Genomic DNA, 6,137 nt, shown 5'->3' with positions numbered 1-6,137 from the left:
TCAGGTTTGGAAACATGTGCATGATTTCACATACGTTTCCAGTGGCTCGATGAATGATTTTTTCCTTGCTAGTGACCCATCAACTGCTACTTGTAGGCTTTGGCATATTTCCCTTAGCTCAGCCACTTTCAGCGTGTTAAGTTTCTTTGCTCTTGTAAGCTCGCAAATGTTTCTCTCCCCTACTTGAATGGGGTGATTTGGTACATCCATGTCATGAAGTACTGCTTGCCGCAAATCCTCGAGGGCAATTTCAGATTCCAGCGCCTCTAAGTCTTCCTCTGGAATTTCTTCGTTGGTGTCTTCTAACCCGCTCTTTCCCGTTTGACTTTGTCGTTGTAATGCTGATAGCCTTGAGAAGAAACTGTTTATCTGAGGAGCTGTTCTCCACTCTTCTGGAGTAAACAAAAGATGTCCATTATCGTCCTTGAGGAACTTCATTTCATGGGATACCTGTACTGGATCCGCCTTTAATCCGCTTCTTGCTCCTGTGTTAAACTTTTTTTGCAAATAGTTCTTTACGTGATCCGTCATTCGTTGTGGCTTTTTGGTGGTTTTTAGGGCCCATCCTTCTGTTCGCCTGTCTTTAACGGTTGAAGAGGAGGGTCTGTCGTAATGTGCGGAACTTGCTTCTTGTTCAGAGATAGGTACGCTCACACCAGTTACCTTCTCAGCCCACTTTTTTCTGATAGAATCATACAAGGACTCCGATTCTAACTTTCTGACATGCTTTCCTGAATCCATGTGCGCATCAGCTTCTGCCTCTGTCTTAAAAGTGAGGACGCATCCAGTCTCACCGCACGAGAAGATTTCACTATCAGGCCTGGTGTTTTCTAAGACAGTACCCCGCTCTTTCGTTCTGGGACCGAACTGCTGGATTACTTTCAGCCCAGTGTCTCCTTGTTTCTCGATAATCAGTTCACTATACGAAAGAAAGCGCCCAGGTCCAACATTGTAGGCCTTCCAAGTGCGGATTCCACTTTTCTCAAAGGAGAAGTTGTTAATAAGGCTTATACCGGGTATTTTGTTATCCATGCCAGCCGCCTTGGTGGTATCAACTTCCACAACAGCTGCCCTGCAACCCTTCAGGCCGCCGTGGGATTCCAGTGCCTGTTTCATGTCATCTGCCGTTGTCACGTTGTGCTTCTCATTCACCCACCTCCGAATGTGCGCTTTCATGGGCGCAGTTTTCCGATCGCATATGTCCTTCCCAGCCTGAGGATCTGAAAAGTCGTAGCGCAGTGGCGTTACACCTGTCCTTTCTCCAATGTATGGAAGACTGAGGATCAAGGGCCCGTTATGGTAACAACCCGCGTTGTCTGATCGCAGGAAAGCCTTCTTGATTGAAGGGTACTCAAGCTTGATGGTGTGAAGCAGATGCTCAATGACTGACATCACGGCAAAGCTGTCTTGATTGCACGTGTTGATGAGATGCACAAAGCACTCAACTTCGTATCTCCCATCAGCATGCAAGTGGGTCATGACTGCACTTACATGCCAGCTCCTGCCGCGCTTGCCAAAAAACTCAGACATCCTTTCCCGGTAATGCTGGGCGAGATATTTCATTGCCCAGTCTATGATTATCAAGCACGTTTCTTCGTTAAGCTGGCCAAGGGCGTCCTGCTTAGCTTCCTCTTGATTAACGGAGCGAATCAAATGTGCCTTCCATGCATGAACTGCTCGAATGTACGCCTTGTTCTCAAACTTCATCCTGGCCTTCTAATCCTCGGTGATGTCCACCTCCTCTAGTTTCTTTGTGATTTCTTCTAACACCATATCGAGAGATTCGCACCTATCACAACCGGTGTCGTGAGGGTGCTGACATTCTACACGAAAGTCAAGATTGGTGGGATCACTAAGAGCATAAACAGTGCAGTGGTCGCTGCTGTTTTCGCCTCTACCCACGTGCGCCTTTAAATCCGTCTTGAAATACCTTTTAGCCTCTTTCATCGCCTGCCCCATCTTTTGGGCCCAGTGCTCGTCTGCGCCGTTCTCCATTAACGTTTCAATAGTTGATAGTAGATTGTCGAATGCGTCAGTTCCTTCGGCGGTGATGTTATCGAGTCCATGAAGGGACTTCTGCATTGATGCTGAGCAAATTTCAAGCATTCGAAACAAAGAACGCTCGCTAGCTGGCTCAAATTCGTGCTCTTTGCAATAGCTTGTGTACTGATGGATAATTCGGGCGGGAATCAATGTTCGTATAACAGCCGGGGTGACAATACGTTCCCCAGAGTCTAGCTTTAGCGTTTTTGTCCCAAATGCAACATCTTGAAGTAGGTCTGGTCGTGAAATGTAATTTATAAAATGATCAACTTTCACGGGATCGATTCTTGTTCGGAAGATAGGCTTTTCGGGAACAATTTGTCCTTTTCCTACTTCATTAGCATGCAGACGGGCCTGGTCAATTCTCCATTTAGTTAACCCGGGAATTAGTGTCTGCAATTCTGCGCGGCTAAAATCATTTGCGAAAAGAGATAGAATCTGGCGTTTGGTTTGCCAGGACCCTGCTTGATCATGCGCTTTAATCAAGACATCAATAAGCCCAGTACTTGTGTCGAAGCGCTTACGTTTGGATGAATCACCATCTTCTCTTTCAATTATCGATTCACTTCGAATGGAATTCCAAAGTTCTTTTTCCTGTCCTGGGCTAATGACCGACAGTGAGGCTGTTACGGCTTCCCGCGCCTTGCGCATATAGTACTTTTGCTGGGTCGAGGAAATGTCATCCCATGAAGCGTTTAATGTAGAACGTATAGGGCTAAATCGTCCATTGGCCAGGTTTCCTAGAGCATCATTGAGTGCTTGTCGTCTCTCGTTTTGGAGTTCCTTTTCGTCGCACCATATACTAACCTCTTCCTCGGGTTCAGAGTTCTCAGAGTCTAGTGACGATAGTGTCACAGTCTCGTCTGATTCTTCTGTCTGTATTTGGTCATCTTCAGTCACATCGTCAAAGTCAGTAGATTCCAGTTCCTCGCAATGCATTAATGTAGAATGCTCACCAGGATCCTAAAAAGAAATCATGAACAACGAAAGTGAACTTTTGCTCACTGTACCCTAGCCTGTACTTTCTTCCTCACTCTGTACGTTCAGAGCTGAAAAAGTATTTATCCGAAGGCTACACACCCACTTGACATAAACAGTCACTCCAATCACAAGACAAGAAAACACGTATTGCAAATTGGGAATACCGCTGACCTTTTCTGCGCCCTCGACGTTGTCAGGCTCACTTTTTTTACGGTCTTTGTAGTGTTACAGTCGGCAAGTTGTACAAATAGCTATCATGAAAAACAATAACAACACAAATTATTAGAACTACCTATCGCCCAAGCAAAATTCATTTGCCGGAGTGCCACCCTCACTGTACTCTATAAACACCCCTCCCTACCCTTCCTGGCCAAAAAGTTGGAGAGAAATGAAACCACTCTTGCTTTTAAAATTTACACATCTTTACTTTTACATTGATGACTCTGTTTCCATTTTTACGTCTACCTCAGTGGATTTTATTATCATTTTGTTTGCTAAGGTTATTTTTGATGAATCGAAAAGTGGCTCTATTATTTTGATTAGGGACGGACCATTATTTTCTTGGAGGGGTGGAGGGATGAAAAATTTTCCTCTGCAAACTTTTTTTTTAGGTTATGCACCTCTGCAAACACTTTTTTTCGAAATTCTTACTATTTTTTGTTATACATATCGTGTTTGCAAACAATTTATTTTGTCTTTCCAGGCCCTGCAAACAATTTTTTTTCAATATTTTCCATCCCCCCCCCCCCTTCAAAAAAATAATGGTCCGTCCCTTACTGTAAAAAATCCATTTCGACAAGTTTAATCAACTTTGATTTTTAATATATTTTTATTTATCACTATTATTTTAGTATCAACTATCAGCCAGCTATGTTATTGTTTTGTATCAGATTTTCAGATTTTATATTTTTGACTGAACCAAAATCTCAAATTAATGCGGCTTATGAAGTCAATTGCGTGCAAACTGATAATTCAATTAAGTTTGTGGTTTATATACGTTTAATTTCGTTTTCTGCGAATCCTCGAATATTCATCAAAAACAGTTGTATAAATTGATAAAAAGAAATGATCAATAGTTATTTAGGATACATTTTTGTTGCATTCTTTGGAAGAGCTTGCTACAACAGGTGTTTTTTTTACATCTTAAAATGTGCAAAAAGTATGTTTGTACTTTTAATTAGTTTTGATTTGTGTTGTTGACGACGGCACGTAAAATATGCGTTCGAGTAACTATAAAAAAAGAAAATTTGCGGGGCAAAGCGTATGCTTGTTTTTATTGGTTTCGATTCAAGAAAGGTACATATATCTTTATTGCCATTACACGCGGTTTTCCCTAGAAAAAAACCGCCTTTTTGATTACAAATATTAGCTGGGAAGCTGAAAAGCAGAAAAACTACACTAGCCTGCAAAGTACTTGCGTATGGGCGCCAATTTTCAACCTTTCGATGTAAATCGTGGGTATGTAAAATTAAAGAGGAAATGCTAAAGAAATAAAAGCGGTATACTAACCTGCGCCGATAGGAACCACAACATTGAATAAAGCAGAGATTTCGGCTGACATAACAGCGTTTACGCGTCTAGGGAGTTTTATTCGCTTCCTCGTGCCCTCGTGTGTTGGATAGCAGCAAAGTTCGCCTTTCCGGCCCGACCAATCGGTAGTGAGGTCTCGCCTATGCTTGGGACAGATTGTCATGGCCTCCATTTCCTCATTGTTTAAAGCACCCGGCAGACCAGCGCGGTTTAAAATTAACTGTGATTCGCTGACCTCAGTTTTTCCTCGACCACGTTTATCGCTGATTCCAAGACTTACAAGATGAAAAGTCATATCTCGCTTGCAAGCCAGTAATGGAAGAATAACTGAACCGAGCCCACCTAAACTACACGGCGAATCTTCTGACCCAAAAGAACAGTTCATGATTCAACGTCAAGATCGAAACAAAGCTTTACACCTGTCGTCTGACCTTACAATTCGTGACACGTCACGCATTTCAGAAGTCAGGGGAGACAAGTGTGTAAACAATATGTCTGCAAAGTCTACTAAATTAATTTAAGGTAATTCTCGATTGAATTTGCATTATTTGATTCAATTTGCTTTTTGGCGATGATCAAAAGACCAGCGTACTGAGGATACAGTCCGGTTTTACCATAAAGCGTGACGGGGAATAAAAAACAAAACTTTCGCGGGAAATTTTGGTACATGTGTAAGAAGTTATCGGGTATTTCTTTAGAGATTTGAAATGTTTACATATGTTGTTAATGATATAACTGTTTCCATGTTCTCTCCCGAAGACAACGAAACTGCTTTTAGGTCCATTAAGTTAATAATGGACTGCAATCAGAGAAAGTCGAAACATAGTATGTTAGAAAATTTGGCGGGAAATATTGCTAAACTGAAAATTGTTATGGCAGTTTTAGACGCCGCTAACTCCGATTTACTTCTAGATACCAATTTTAACTGATCTGCATTTTGATAACAGCACAAAATACTATCGAGGGATGGTTTTATTTTCCAAATAAACTGCCGCACTTTTGTGACACAGTCGACTGAAAATGACTCAAATTTGGGTCAAGCTCATTAACGATTCAATGACAATTTTTAACCCCTCGTAAAAAAATTAGTTTTAAAGCTTAGAAGGATTTACATATCCCAGTCAACTTATAAGGGAATAAATGTCATATAAAAAATATTAGAAGTCTGAGGACTCATACAAAGTGTGTTGTAGGCTCACCCAAAGTTGCCCAAAATTTTGGATATTTTAGGCCGTTGGAGGGCCCAAAATTACGGAATAGTGTTATCTCGAAGAAAAAAGAACCTCTACTGCTGCAAATGCCACCGTTGCTAATCTTATCAGATAGCTTTTATAATGTAAAAAGATGAAGGTAAACGGCCAACCCCGATGTTTTGCTCCTGCCCGGTTTTCTCTGGCAATAACACTTAAATGAAGTTCCTCGTAAGTTAAATGAATTTCGTTAAGAGCGTTGGGAGACTGTTAGCACTGCTCTGTAAGCTCTGGTTTGGGTTTGGCAGGTTTAGCATCGTTCATCCGCGGTTTAGAATGGAGTAAAGGGTCCTCGTTGGGAAGATGAAGAGTGAAAAGCTGTGCAGCTTGCTT

The 6,137-nt window shown here is 41.9% G+C and overlaps 1 pseudogene; it reads right to left on the bottom strand.

The window, feature by feature from the left end:
• LOC144648326 (uncharacterized) lies at nucleotides 1-4,939 on the bottom strand (annotated as a pseudogene).
• Nucleotides 4,940-6,137: the final 1,198 nt, after the last annotated feature.

This window comes from Oculina patagonica, chromosome 4 (genome assembly GCF_052425735.1).
Source record: "Oculina patagonica isolate OP01 chromosome 4, crgOcupat, whole genome shotgun sequence".
In the NCBI taxonomy this organism is placed as follows: domain Eukaryota; kingdom Metazoa; phylum Cnidaria; class Anthozoa; order Scleractinia; family Oculinidae; genus Oculina; species Oculina patagonica.
This window is presented reverse-complemented; position numbering and strand designations above follow the sequence as displayed.